General features: G+C 41.0%; 1 long non-coding RNA gene across 1 annotated transcript in view; it reads left to right on the plus strand.

Annotated features, from left to right (window-relative positions):
- The window catches only part of LOC136560350 (uncharacterized), a 160254-nt gene that overhangs the window by 61625 nt on the left and 83329 nt on the right, over positions 1 to 15300 (plus strand). The window contains exon 5 of the long non-coding RNA XR_010784126.1: positions 121 to 205. This is a non-coding gene — a long non-coding RNA (uncharacterized lncRNA). The remainder of the gene's footprint in view (positions 1 to 120; positions 206 to 15300) is intronic.

A 15300-nucleotide genomic window follows, 5' to 3' on the forward strand; every position in this document is an offset into this window, starting at 1 on the left:
ATGTTCTGAATTTAATTTTGATATGCTGTATTGTTTCTTAGAGCATTACAGTATACATATTTTTGTGTTCAAAAATCAGGAATATATTTGCAAGAGTTGAATTGTTTTGTATTCCTCCAGCCTAAGAAGAGACTCATATAATTTGAAGTTCACAAAGACAGCTATCAACAAACCAGCAGAATTATAGATGAAGAACTGTTCTGTGGTGAGTAAACTGAAGCTTTCATACTTTGGGCTTCTTGAGTGAAGATTGTGTGGCACATACTCTCAAATAAGTAGAAATGACAAAGTATCAGTAATTGATTGAAACCTCAGGGAATTGCTCTTACAAAAATAGTAATAAAAATGAATATATATTACTGTTTCACTATTTTAGCTAAAGTATTCTGTTCTGCTGCAGAGAATTATTTTTCTTCTTGTTTGATCAATATTCTCACATTTTACTGTCATTTTTTGACATCTAATACTATATATTGTAGTTTCCTCCAATAATTCCTGTAGCTGATACCCTGAAGCCCTTTTCATTGCTAAAAAAATCTCCTAATCCTTGACAGGCTTGTATCTGAACATCCCATTGGTGCTGTAGTTGCAGTTAAGTACTGTAGAGTGGCACTTTAGGCATTGACTGTGTAGGGACCTCACTGTTTTCATCTGTTCTGGTCACAGTCAGCTAAAAGATAAAGCCCATTTTTGCCAAATTGGATCAGTTGTCACTGGAGACTGTAATGTTGCTGGCACGAGGATGCTCCTTGGTGCAGCCTCTGGCCAAACAGCTGAGAAGGAAGTGCAGCAGGCAGAACAGGATTCTTCCCACAGGGCTGAGCCCTTGGTGACAGCTGGTAATGCAAAGCACTTCCTGAGCTGAGTGCAGGGGCTCTAACACTGCTCCTTTGCTCTCATCATATGCACAGTCACCACTTTTCTGGAAGGCAAAGCCCGAGTATCTGGAAGTGATTGTGAAAATACTGAGCTTTGTTCCTGTGAATTTATTCTTTTTGGAGGGCTGACTCTGCAGAGGAATAAATAAAAAGGAAACTAAAATGTAAGAACTTTTTTTCAAAATGGTCTCTTAAGACTGTTCTACTGAGCCCTTGAGGAGTGACACTGCTGGAATAAGTGGAAATAATCTGAAATTGTTTGGCACGCAGATACCACATTTTATAGCTGAGAAGTTATTTTAAGGATCTCTTGATAGTTGTAGAGAAAAAAAGCCCCACAAATTCCAGTGAGATTGCCATGCTTAAATCCTTCTGAACCAATGTACTAGTCAGTAGCAAGAAAATGATGGCTGGCAAAACTGTTGCCGAAGTGAAGACATTTTCCTAATTCTCCTTCAAAAGGAAGCAAGGTTGGAGCTGCAGTGGTTTTCTAGAACATATAGAACTTGTCTTAATGGATTAGCCACACTCTCTTGTATGGCTTTTCTCCCTTATAACTGTGCAGGAAAATGTGTTTGCTATGCAGAAGCATTGAGTGACTATCTCCTCCCCCAGGGAAAAACAAAAAGACTTTACAGCAAAGTAGATTTTGCTTCTTAGTAGTTGTAATGAACCACAGAGAGCTTGTCAGTAAAAATTATGCATGTGTATATACATATGCATATGTACATATAACATGCATGTCTTTGTTGTGTGTGTATAATATTTATATTTGCTATATGTATTTGTTTAGTAAATGCATGTATAGCTATATATGCACATATATAAAAGAGAAATCAAAAAGTGCTCTTTAAGCTCTGTGGAAGGAGTAGAAGATTAGTGCTATGACTTCCAGATGTGTCTCATGGGAAGGGTCACTTAAATGACACTTGTTGGTTGGTAATGACTCATTTCAACGTTTGCTCACTTCTTGGAGCAAAGGTAAGACTGCTGTTAGAGCTATTACATTCTTTATGTCTTTACTTTCCTTCCTCTGGTCTTTATTTTCTGCCCAAAGTTTCTTGCCCCGTCCAAAAAGCCTTTAGCTGGTACTTTCTGAATGCATTTGCACTCAGTTCAAAGGGTTTTCTATTTCTCTGGCAATGGTGCCTAAAATGAAGAGATCCAACACACCTTGTGATTGAGCACACTGCCAGCATAACAGATGGATGTGATTGCTGGCAGCCAAGAAACCTTATGAAATATCAGTGTCAAATGGTTAGAGACAGCATTTCTAAATCAAAAATATATGTTAGATGCTCTGGGTTTATGCACATCGTGGAGCATAGTCTTATTGGGTTGACTGGGTTATTTTAAATCTTTAATGATAATTCTTCAGTGTACACTTTGAGTCTTAGTTGCATAACTTCTAGCTTTTATAGTTCTGTATCTTCAAGAGTTTTATTTATTTTGCCCTAAAAAAATTGTGTTAGGAATAAGTTCAAAGGACTAATACCTGTGCTGACTTCTTGGATCATGTTGTGTATGATGTGACATGATATCAGTATTATGTCATATATCCTGATTCTTCTTCGCACACATCTAGATCATGTGGAATTCATTGCAGGGGTTAATTTACTTTTCTTTTTTAATATCCCATATTGCTGCCTTTTCATGTTGTATTCTTTTATTTTAGCTAGTTTAATTATGCTGAAGTAGGGTGACATTTTTGAGGTATAACTAACCTACAACTCTTTTTCCCTCCTTTTCTGTACCACATGGAGAAATATTTACAATATTTACAGGTAGAAAGCAGGGACAGTTAGGTATTTAGGAGATCCCACTGGATGCTTGTCTGTATCCCTGAGTTCATAATTACCTTGGAAATGAACCAATTAAATAATGTTAAACCATACTGATTTTTATTAGGGTTTTGTGACCCTAAGTCAAGTAAGTGCTTTAAGACATCTGCCCTAAAAAATAAACAGTAGAATTCCTTTTCTGAAAATTATTTTACTATCTTGTTGTGTATGAAATGCATACTCAAGATACTTGGGATCCTCTGTTTTGTTATACTGCTCAGCATAATCCCATAAAACCAAGTTCCTGCCTTATTTGTTCAGATGTTAACATGTATTTCTGTAAATTTAATTGTAAAAGAGCTTTCTGTATCAGATGTTGAGGGGTGTGATGGTATGTGGGAATTTGTGGTGTGTATTTTATTGTCACGTAGTGCTCACATCCAGATAAATGAAAGAGGAAATATTTTCATGAAGAAATAGAAACAAGGTGTTCTGGAAAGAAGATTCACAACTTATAAAATCACTTTCATGTGATAAATTAGCACATTAAATCTAATCACATAAATCAATGTTAAGCTAAACACAGATGGTTCTACTTCATATTTAAAACTAATGTCTGAGGATATTTTTTTAAAACTGAGATAGTTTCTGAAATGAAACTATCAGTATTATCCTCTGAAATCCAAAGCACTATTAAAGAGATAGGCAAGCCAGTAGATAGCAGGTTGAAGAGTCATTGCAAACAGACAGTTCCATATTCTTATCATAAATGTGCTGAAATGACAATAGAGAATGTCGTGAGGAATTTAATGGAATTTCCTTCATCTTAAGGCTAAGAAGGCTTCAGAGTTTGCATTTATTCTGGTTCTAGTATAGTTAGGATGCCTAGAGATGAGAAATCACAAGTGCTTAAGACTACATGAATATAAAGTACAAAGAGAGATAGAATAATTAATAATGAAGTGTTGATGTTTCTGATTTTAGAACACCGTCATGTCAACCTTATTTTTTTTCTCCATCATATTAAAAAGAAAAGACATATATTGCTCCCCAAGACAGTTTTGCTTTAATTCAGGTTTCATATTATGCTTTGCTTATTCTGCAGCTACCTAGATGTTTTCATAGCAGATATGATAATTAAATTATATACTGGAGGAAAGTGTAAAGTCAGCGTTTTAAAAAATAATGAATTTTATAGTCATCCGAAGTGTCAGATATAGTAGAAAAAAACTTCACCAATGTCCATGTGGTCATATATATTTGTAAGATTCTTGCCTATTCTGTAAATTAAGTCCAAATCTAGGATGTTTTTATATTAGACTTGAACCATAAAACCCCCACATAATTTTTAGTCATGTATTTGTTACTAGAGGCTCAGGCTGTCCCTCTTTAAATATATAGAGAATTAGAGTTTGGTGTGGGAACAGGAGAGATCACTTTCAAACTGAGAAAGTGGCGACAGTACATATCAGTGTACTCATCTGCACCCTAAGGCTCCCGGGGAAGGCCATTACTAGGAAGAAAATTCATCCTCTGTGTTTCCAGGGCTGACTCCCACTAAAAAGCATTGGCACTTGCACTGAGAGCTATGATAAGGTATTGAATAGTTCCAAAAGCAAGGCCAACCTGTGACTGCAACCTTCAGGGCCAGTATGCCTGCTGATGCAATTTCAAGAATCTTCCAGGAAGTCAAGGAAAGGCTTTCAGATTTTTCCTTGGCAAATGCCTTCAAAGGAGTTTTTGAAGCATCTCTAATGCATTTCCGCTCTCACTCTTGTCAGTGCTGGCCAATGTACACACTATTTTCAGATGTACTGTGACAGCATCTGCTCGCTCTCTTACTGAAATAATTTTATTTGATTTCTAGAAAAGCAGCAGAACAGAGCAGGTTAAAATGGTGCTCTTTTTGGAAGTGGCAGAGCAGTACGTCAGTGTTCTGTAGGATGCTGTCTCGTAAATGAGAGTTTAATTTTTCCCATCTTCCATAGTAAAACACAATTTGCTTAAGTTAGAAAATAATTTAGATTAGTTTATGAATTTTCTACACTGCTTTTAGGGGCTGGGTCAAAATATTCTAATTCTAGTGAAGCCATTCATTATATTGAACAATAAGGTTTTTTTTTTGAGAAATAAAAGAATTAAAAGACACTTAAAGGTATATCAAGGGAATCGCAGAAGTTAATAAATAACCTAAAATACACTATTAGGAAGAGCTTTGATCAGATATTTGGATAAGTTAATAAATAACCTAAAATACACTGTTAGGGAGCCCTAACTTTGATCATATATCTAGATAAGTTAACCAAAAAAACACACACAGAAGAAACTTTGGAATCAGAATATTTGAAGAGGAAACATTGGAATTAGAATATTTGAAGAGAAAAGCAGAAATGGAAGCCAATAAGTTAAAGTGACCTGCCAAGCCATAGAATCAAGCCAACTACAACAATAACTTCTGCCAAGCCATGGAAAGACATGCCAAGAATAACAGGAAACTGCCCAAATTAGGAAAAGCTTAAAATTTAACTAAGGAAGACCAAGAATTCCCGGAAGACTCCGACTGTACTCCTGCCTACCTATGAATATGCATGTAATAATGATGTAATCCTTTTTCAAAATTGTATAAAAACCTGCTTTTGCTGTACACAATTTGGAAATCCATTTAGTGATTTCTCCAACGCGTTGCCAATAAATACCTCCTGCCTATAGACCTCAAATCCAGTCTCTGGGCAGCTTATTCTCGCCTTTTGGGGCAAAATTCGGCATCATTTTTGGCGACCGCGGCAGGACAGAAAAGGGTCCGTCCGAGCCTTGACTCGGGGGACCGGGACCTCTTCAGGGCCCCTGACGGAATTCTGTCAGAAGAGACCCCCATCCCCCAGCCAACGCGCATCGGTGGACAAGGACTTTCTGCATCTCCTGCTCCAAATTAAGAGGTATTTATCTTTGCTTATAGGTTTTATGGTAAAGCGCTTTAATGGGAAACGAGGGTCAGACGTGACCGCTCGAAGGGATTCCGGGGGACGCCCTGGTAAAAATATCCCAGCTGGGTTAGAGTCCCGGTAATAGAAACGCAGGTTAGAGTCCTGCTGGTAATAGAAACGCAGGTTAGAGTCCTGCTGGAAGGAATATTTGTTTTTCATTTATCTTGGTATTTTTGGGTTCTTCATATTGTGTGGGAAACTGTTTTAATATTGTGTTTAATGTTATATTTACTGTGAATTAAGGGTCAAGAACTTTTGGGTTCTTCTTGTTGTGTGGGAAACTGTTTTAATATTGTGTTTAATGTTATATTTACTGTGAATTAATTGCTCTCTGAGACCGGGAGAGAGGTCGGTCAGTTTGTGGTGTTCTATGTGTCTGTTGCAAATTTTACAGGAGACATTTTCGGTCAGTTTGTGGTGTTCTAAGTGTCTGTTGTAAATCTTACAGGAGACATTTTCGGTCAGTTTGTGGTGTTCTATGTGTCTGTTGCAAATCTTACAGGAGACATTTTGTCACTCTATGTAATCTTGTAGATAAAGGTGTGTGGGTATGGATGAGAGTGAATGAGACGCAGCATCGCTGCGAAGCGAGAGGGAGTCCCGCTCCGCAGTTCCTGTTCTTCGCGAGAAGCCAGGTCGGAAACGGACGAAGCGATTGGAAATTGTGTGTGTGGAGTGTTGCAATAAATTGGCAAACAGTACTTGTGGGAAAGGGATTGATCCGGTTAAACAGTAAATACAGCCACAGGGAATAGTAATGGGAGGTCAACAGAGTAAGGACGTAAATATGAAAACCCCCTTAGGATGTATCCTAAAGCACTGGAAGGACTTGGGAGGGATTCCGGGGGGAAACATAAGTAAAAAGACACTCCTTAAATATTGCACACAATGGTGGCCATTGTATAAGTTAGATGACGATGAGAAATGGCCACCGGAGGGAACAACTAATTATAACACTATCTTACAACTGATGCTTTTCCTTCGTCGACTTAATAAATGGGACGAAGTGATGTATGCTGATATGTTCTTTACCTTAAGAAATAAACCGGAGTGGCAAAAAGAGTGCGGGGTAAACGTAGCACCTCAAGACCCCCTAGTACTAGCCCTCGAAAAAGATAAGAAAGGCTTAAAGCCTAAAGAACGTTGCTGTGATGCATGTAGCATTGGGCAACAATGTCTTAAGTTAACAAGAAGGGACAGTGGGAAGGAGAGCGAAATAAGCCTGTGGGAATACCATCCATTCGCCCCAGGACGGGAAGGGCCTCTTCCCAGGCCAAAAGAGGAACAAGGGGATCCTAGCCCATTAAAGGAACTGGAACGATGGTGGAAATCTAAGTTTGGGCACAGCCCTCAGAAGCTCGACAACAGTTGGGAGGGGGGTGGCCCATTAAAATCGGGGACTAACAAGGGGGAAAGCAGCCCACGGGGACTGGACAGTCCACAGGGGTCGGGGAGCTACAGGGACGTTGGCAGCCCACCCAGACTAGAAGTTGAGAGGGAAGGGGGCAGCCCACATGGGGAAGAGAGCCGAGGGGAGACACGCAGCCTGCCCGAACTAAGTCCATGTGGGGATGGTGGCACACCTGGGAATGGAAGTTTAAGGAAATCAGGTACCTGTAGAATGGACACCAGCACACCGAGGACTGGAGACAAAGGTGACTCACTGGGGGGCGACGTCTCTAAGTTGAAATATAGTGAAAAGAATGACAATGAGACATGCGAAAGGGGGGTGGAGAACGACTCACAGAAGCTGAATATAGTAATTCGTATAGAGGATAAGAGGGATGGAAGGGGAACAGAAGATGAGGAGGACGGTAGCCCGGAACAGGATAGGCACCGGCAGATGCGGGAAGAAAGGCGACAGATGCAGAGTGAGAGGTGGTTGGAAGATCCCGGGGAGGGGATTGGTCACTCGTATTATACCAGATCTGTGGCACGGAGGGAAGCAGAGCAAAGAGAGGAGGGGAACCATACGATAGCTCCTCTCCGACAACTTATGCCAATGGTAGGGGAGAGGACTAGAATAAAGGTGCCGTTCTCAACGAGTGATCTGAACAATTGGAGGGATGAGGCAAGGAACTTCAGGAGGAATCCAGAGGGAGTAGCGAAGAGGTTTGAATTAATGGCAAAGAATTTGGATATTGATTGGGAAGATATAGAGGTGATGCTGTCAGAGTTGACAGATACAGAAAGGGAACTCGTATTGGAAACCGGAAAACGACATGCTCAAGTGTTATCGGGGAGACTAGAAGATAATTTCCCCAGCAGTAAACCAGAATGGGACCCGGGCAATGAAGAGCATTATCGGAGGCTGGTGCAGTATAGAAAACTGATAGCGATGGGCTTGCGTAATGCGATCCCTAAGGCTATCAATTGGTCGATGCTATATGACATCAGGCAGGGAAAAGATGAGACCCCATCAGAGTTTTTGGATAGACTTCGGGCAGCCATGAGACAATACACACCCCTGGACCCAGCAACGGAAGAAGGTAAACAACACCTGTTGGGATTAATGATGGGACAAAGTAACCCGGACATTAGGAAGAGATTACAAAAGCTTGAGCATCCAGCAAACAAAAACCTGGAGGCGTTGCTGAATGAGGCGTGGAAAGTGTATAATAATAGAGAAATAGAGGAAAAGAAAAAGGAAGATAAGAGGCTTGGTCGAATAGTGGCTGCAGCAATAACAGCTCAAAATACAAACCATTTGGGACCTAATACCAGGGGTAGGGGAAGGGGCTACCCAGTGGGAGGGGGAGGGAGGTTCCAACCCCACCCAGCTAGAATAGGGCCAAACCAGTGTGCCTATTGCTTCCAAACGGGACACTGGAAACGTGAGTGCCCTCAACTAAGATCAATGGACACTACTGCTATCGCACATCAGGGCAGTGAATGAGGGGGACCGGTGGGCCGTACCCTAGCAGACCCACTGGTTAAAATGGAGCTAGGGGAAGGTAAAAAGGAATTGGATTTTTTGATTGATACAGGAGCAACATTTTCGGTTTTAAATCAAGAATTGGTACCTAAGAGTGATGAATTTGTACAAGTTGTGGGAGCAACAGGCCAACCAGAAAAAGCTTACTTTTTGAGACCTATCAAATACAAAATTGGGAAACAAATGGGAATTCACCAGTTTCTGTATTTGCCAAATTCACCAAAGCCTCTATTAGGAAGAGACTTACTGGAGAACTTGGGAGCCGTAATAAAATTCAACAAAGACAAATTGGAATTTCAAGTAAGGGAAGAGCAACTGATTACAGCCCTAAGCCTAACAATCAGTTGTATAGAACCGAAGCCTGAAAGTCACAATATTGAGCGTATCCTGAGTGAAACATATCCATTAGTATGGGCTACTGATATACCTGGGAAATCACAACAAGCAACACCTATCATTATTGAACTTATACCTGGAGCGAGGCCGGTAAGTAGGAAACAATACCCACTGAGGTTAGAAGATAGAAAGGGAATTGAGCCCATAATCACAAGGTTTTTAGAATTGGGGTTATTGATAGAATGTGAATCGGATTTTAACACCCCAATCCTGCCAGTAAAGAAACCTAATGGAACTTATAGATTGGTCCAAGACCTGAGGGCAATAAATGAAATAACCAAGACACTACATCCAGTAGTTGCTAACCCTTACACACTCTTAACTAAATTAAAAGATAATTTGACATGGTTCACTGTGTTAGATTTAAAAGACGCATTCTTCTGCCTTCCTTTAGCTCCAGAGAGCCAAAAGATCTTTGCATTTGAATGGGAATCTGTAGATAGGGGAAGAAAAACCCAACTTACCTGGACGGTGTTGCCACAAGGGTACAAAAACAGCCCTACAATTTTTGGGAATCAACTAGCCAAAGAACTAGAACAATGGGAAAGGCCGCTGGGAGATGGTACTCTTTTGCAATATGTAGATGACCTCCTAATAGCAACAGAAACAGAAGAAGAATGCATTGAATGGACTATTTCCCTGTTAAACTTTCTGGGTTTAAATGGATATCGAGTTTCTCAACAGAAAGCACAGCTGGTACAAGAAGAAGTGGTGTATCTGGGATATGAAGTTTCCAGAGGACAGCGATCCCTGGGAGCAGCCAGGAAAGAAGCCATCTGCCAAATGCCTAGACCAGAGACGGTAAGAGATTTGCGTGCCTTCCTGGGGATGACCGGTTGGTGTCGGCTATGGATCTATCAATACGGGATACTCGCCAAACCACTCTATGACTTACTAAAGGAAAGTAAGGGTGTTCTAGTTTGGACTCCCGAGGCAAAGGGAGCCTATAAGAGACTGAAACAGGAACTCATGAGAGCACCAGCTTTGGGTCTTCCAGACGTGACAAAACCATTCTGGCTGTTTTCTCATGAGCGACGAGGAATGGCCCTAGGAGTCCTAGCACAACAGTTAGGACCACACAAAAGGGCTGTGGCCTACTTCTCCAAACAGTTGGATGAAGTGAGTAAAGGATGGCCTGGCTGTCTAAGAGCAGTGGCCGCAGTGATAATCAACATTGAAGAAGCCAGAAAGCTCACTCTGGGCCAGAAAATGACTGTGTTAGTAGCTCACACTGTATCTGCTGTGTTAGAGCAGAAAGGAAATCACTGGCTGTCACCTTCCAGATTCCTAAAGTACCAAGCTATCTTGGCTGAGTCAGATGATGTTACTATCCAGGTAACTAACGTTGTGAACCCAGCTTCATTCCTAGAAGGGAAGACTTCAGCAGAATCCATCGAGCACGATTGCCTGGAAACAATCGAAGCCGTTTACTCCAGTCGCCCGGATCTCAAAGAAGAGCCATTCGAAGATGCAGATGACTGGTTCTCGGATGGTAGCAGCTTCGTAAAACAAGGAGTAAGAATGGCTGGTTATGCAGTAACTACCACAGAAGAGGTAATCGAGTCAAACCCTTTGCCTGCAGGGACCTCAGCCCAGAAGGCAGAATTGATAGCTCTGACTCGAGCTCTGGAATTGGCAGAGAACATGCGAATAAATATTTGGACAGACTCTAAATATGCCTTTTCTGTTGTGCACGCTCATGGAGCCATCTGGAAAGAAAGAGGACTGTTGACTACTCAAGGGAAAACAGTCAAACATGCAGAGGAAATCCTACGATTGCTAGAAGCAGTCCAACTCCCAGCACAAGTGGCCATAATGCATTGTAAAGGACACCTAAAAGGTAACACTACTCCAGAAGTTGGGAATAGAAAGGCAGATGCAGAAGCTAAATTAGCTGCTGCAAGAACCGGAGAGGTAAATATAACAGCTCTAATACCAGGAGAGCTGGATGTAAACCTCCAACCAAATTATCAGGAATCAGATCATAGATGGATTCAAAGGAATAAAGGTAAATTGTTAGACAGTGGATGGGCACAATTGGAGACAGGACAGTTGATAATACCAGGGAACCTAATGTGGCAGATTGTAAAGACGGAGCATGAAAAGGCCCATTGGGGTCTAGATCCGCTTTACCAATATTTGCAAGCCAGGATAGCAGGACCGAAATTATTTACTACTGTAAAGCACGTTACATCCCAGTGCGAGCGGTGTCTGAAAAACAACCCAAATACGGGAACCAAGGTACACCAAGGAGCTATAAATCGAGGTAAATTCCCAGGTGAAGTATGGCAAATTGATTTTTCTGAACTCCCAAGAAAAGGGGGGTTTCGGTATTTGTTGGTATTAACTGATACATTTTCTGGGTGGCCTGAAGCATTCCCTTGTAGGACAAATAAGGAAAGGGAAGTAACTAAAGTACTGTTGAATGAAATTATTCCACGGTTTGGGGTACCGAAGAGCATTTCTTCGGATAGGGGTACACATTTCTGTGCAAAAGTGGTGAGAGCAATAAGCAAAGCATTACAAATCAAATGGCAATTACACACGCCTTACCGTCCACAGGCCAGTGGGCAAGTGGAAAAGATGAATCATCTCATCAAACAGCAAATTGCCAAAATATGCCAGGAGACTAATTTGCAGTGGTATCAAGCTTTGCCTATTGCTCTGCTTAGGCTGAGAGTCAAACCAAGATCAAAAGAAAAGTTAAGCCCATTTGAAATTTTGTATGGTAGACCTTATGCTATGCAAATTGTAAATGGGGACGCTATAGACCAAATCGGTAACCAGTACATTTATGATTATGTAATTACGGTGGGGAAACAGTTCGATAAGAATGCTGCTGTGGTGATAGAGCACCAACCTAAACAACCTGATTGCAAACTGCATCCGTTTAATCCCGGTGATTGGGTGTATGTTAAGAATCTTTTAGGAAAACCCCTACAAGAGAAGTGGGAGGGACCTTTCCAAGTGCTGCTGACTACTTTCACCGCGGTTCGGATCAAGGAGCGACCCACGTGGATTCATTACTCTCGGGTCAAGAAGGCTCCGGAGAATAAACAAGAGGAACAGACATCATGATCCTGACTCCACCTCAGACCTTCACAACCTTGATCATTGGACTCTCGATAAGTATAGTTCTTCCCCAAGACTCTGCCCCAATAGACCCATGGTCTAATGCACACCAGTGTATCCACCCGGAGATGGAAACGGAACCAAAGGGATCCTATTTTGAGGTTTATGCCTTACGTAACAATCAGCCATACGCGAGTAAAGCGTGGAATCAGCCCACCATGGTAGCATACAAGGGAGACCTAATCCAAATTGGGTGTCGAGAACTTGACCTAGTAGAAGGAAAAACAAGGCGGCTAGTATTAACAATTCATCCCTTGATGGCAGCCTCTGAACATAACCTAATTACTTTTAGTCCAGTGAAAATGGGCAAGCCCACCGCCTGGATTCAGCAAAAGGGCCCAATTTCATGTCAGTGGAGTGACTTCAGGGAAGATCCATCCGGATCACAACCCCGAGACTCAGTAATTTATACAGAAGATCCGCTTGGGGAACTACATCCTCAAAACATAACCCTTGACCTTCACCCTCTTCTCTTTTCTGCAGGAAAGATTGTAGCATCTAGTGGTCCTGAGGAAGGGAAAGCACAGTGCGAGATGGCATTTAGATTGGATCAGTCGATGACCTTCACATGTGAAAGAGAGTTGAAAATGCTGGAAGTGGGTTCTGGCTTCCCTAAGCGTGCTGTCGGATATAAGGTGGCATTACCAGAGGACGTGATCCCATTGTACCCAGGTCTAGACTTGCCCCAAGAAACCACTCCACTGGTGGAATGTATAGCAGTACATAACCTAACCTTTATAGGGCCTCAGGTGATACGAAAATCCAATGAACAAAAATTATTGTTAGACCCCACTTATTCCCTGAAAAAGGTCCAGATGAACATTCACACCGATATTACATATTTGCAGAAGGATTGCCAACCATTTATACAGCAAAGCCTTAAGGGATGGAATGCATGGTTAGCAACAAGATCTCATCACAGAAGAGCACAAAGAGATATAAGTGGGTGGATTGGCACCGGATTTGGTATATTAAACACGATAGATCAAGAGGTGTTAGTAAACAAATTGAGTACTGTCACGTCGAACTTGGGGAAGCTTAAAATGCCTCTCAGTTCATCCATGATCACATTAGCAGAAACACAATCACTAGTAGTAAAATTGCTAACCATGGTAGCAAACAACACTGCAGAGGATTTCGCAAAGTTTGCTGACTATACAGGGGAACTTAGCAAAGAAGTTGCACTAGCTATCCAATGCCCTCAGACGCAACAATGGGTACAATCAGTAGCGGCAGGAATAATGAGAGAAGGAACATCAGGTATATTACCTCAAGAGATAAGAGAAACAATATTAAAGGACAATCATACTACACAATTTGAAAAGGACCACCAAGCCTGGTGGCAATTAGTAAATTTCACTTATGAGCCTCAACAAGAACACATTGAAGCCTATGTCCTCACCATTAGTGCAGCAGAGGAAAGAGCTATCTTTCCTATCCTCACTCTTGGGACAATACATCAAAATGTCATTGTCAGGCCAATAGACCATAATGTCTGGGCCAGTTATGATAATACCAAAAATAGGTGGCAATCGGTTAGCACAGAAGCATGCATTCCTAGAGGACAATTAGGCTATGTCTGCGAAAACGCTGTAGTAGAAGCAGAAGATTTATGCTTAGATGCTGAAAATAGTGTATGTACATTTGAAATGCTTCCGCATAATAAAACACAATCACAAGTTTACTATATAGGGAATGGGTGCGCTTGCGTAAGGACAGCTTGTGACAACGTCACTATAGATAATTGCCAAATGGAGACTAACAATACTAACTTCTGTGTATGCAACTTCACCAAGATAGTAGGTTGTGATTTTCATTATACTGTCCCAATAACTACTCAACAGCTAATTAACGCAGATTTTAACCTATATCAAGAGATACCGAAATTACAAATAGGGATGGACGTCAAAGTTCTTAAAGCAATGCTCGCACATCCTAAAGTAAAGAAATTGGTGCAAAAGGTGAATCAAACAACTAAACGAATGGTATGGCAGGTAGAACATAATTCAGAAAAAATAAAGAATGTCCTGACCGAAGTGGAACAAGTAGGCCAGCATCATTGGTGGGATATCTTTACAGGATACTCCCCAACAGCTACACAAGTCTTCAACTACCTGGTACACCCAATGCTAATAGTAATTGTAATTCTGTTACTATTAACTCTCACAAATATTTGTATGTGGTGGAGACTAAGAATCATAATGAGAAGGACCCAAATGATTTGGGCTATGGTACGAGCGTATCAGCGCCCTATAGGATTTGACGAAAGAATTCGTAAGTTATAAGAAAAGGGGGGAATGAAGCCATTCATTATATTGAACAATAAGGTTTTTTTTTTGAGAAATAAAAGAATTAAAAGACACTTAAAGGTATATCAAGGGAATCGCAGAAGTTAATAAATAACCTAAAATACACTATTAGGAAGAGCTTTGATCAGATATTTGGATAAGTTAATAAATAACCTAAAATACACTGTTAGGGAGCCCTAACTTTGATCATATATCTAGATAAGTTAACCAAAAAAACACACACAGAAGAAACTTTGGAATCAGAATATTTGAAGAGGAAACATTGGAATTAGAATATTTGAAGAGAAAAGCAGAAATGGAAGCCAATAAGTTAAAGTGACCTGCCAAGCCATAGAATCAAGCCAACTACAACAATAACTTCTGCCAAGCCATGGAAAGACATGCCAAGAATAACAGGAAACTGCCCAAATTAGGAAAAGCTTAAAATTTAACTAAGGAAGACCAAGAATTCCCGGAAGACTCCGACTGTACTCCTGCCTACCTATGAATATGCATGTAATAATGATGTAATCCTTTTTCAAAATTGTATAAAAACCTGCTTTTGCTGTACACAATTTGGAAATCCATTTAGTGATTTCTCCAACGCGTTGCCAATAAATACCTCCTGCCTATAGACCTCAAATCCAGTCTCTGGGCAGCTTATTCTCGCCTTTTGGGGCAAAATTCGGCATCACTAGTTGAAAGATTGAAGCTGCATCATCAGAGATTAAAGTGCTGAGATGCATCTTTTAATTCATGGTACTGACAGATAAAGTGAAGTAAGGAAGTGCTGGTGCAAAGCAATGCAAGGCAGTGCATGGGATATGGATGTAATTCAGAGTGAGCCATAGATTCCAAAGGTGCTGCCAGGCTCAGCAAAGGACTGGTGCTGAAAGGTAGCCCCAG

The sequence above is a fragment of the Molothrus aeneus genome, chromosome 9 (assembly GCF_037042795.1).
Source record: "Molothrus aeneus isolate 106 chromosome 9, BPBGC_Maene_1.0, whole genome shotgun sequence".
Taxonomy (NCBI): domain Eukaryota; kingdom Metazoa; phylum Chordata; class Aves; order Passeriformes; family Icteridae; genus Molothrus; species Molothrus aeneus.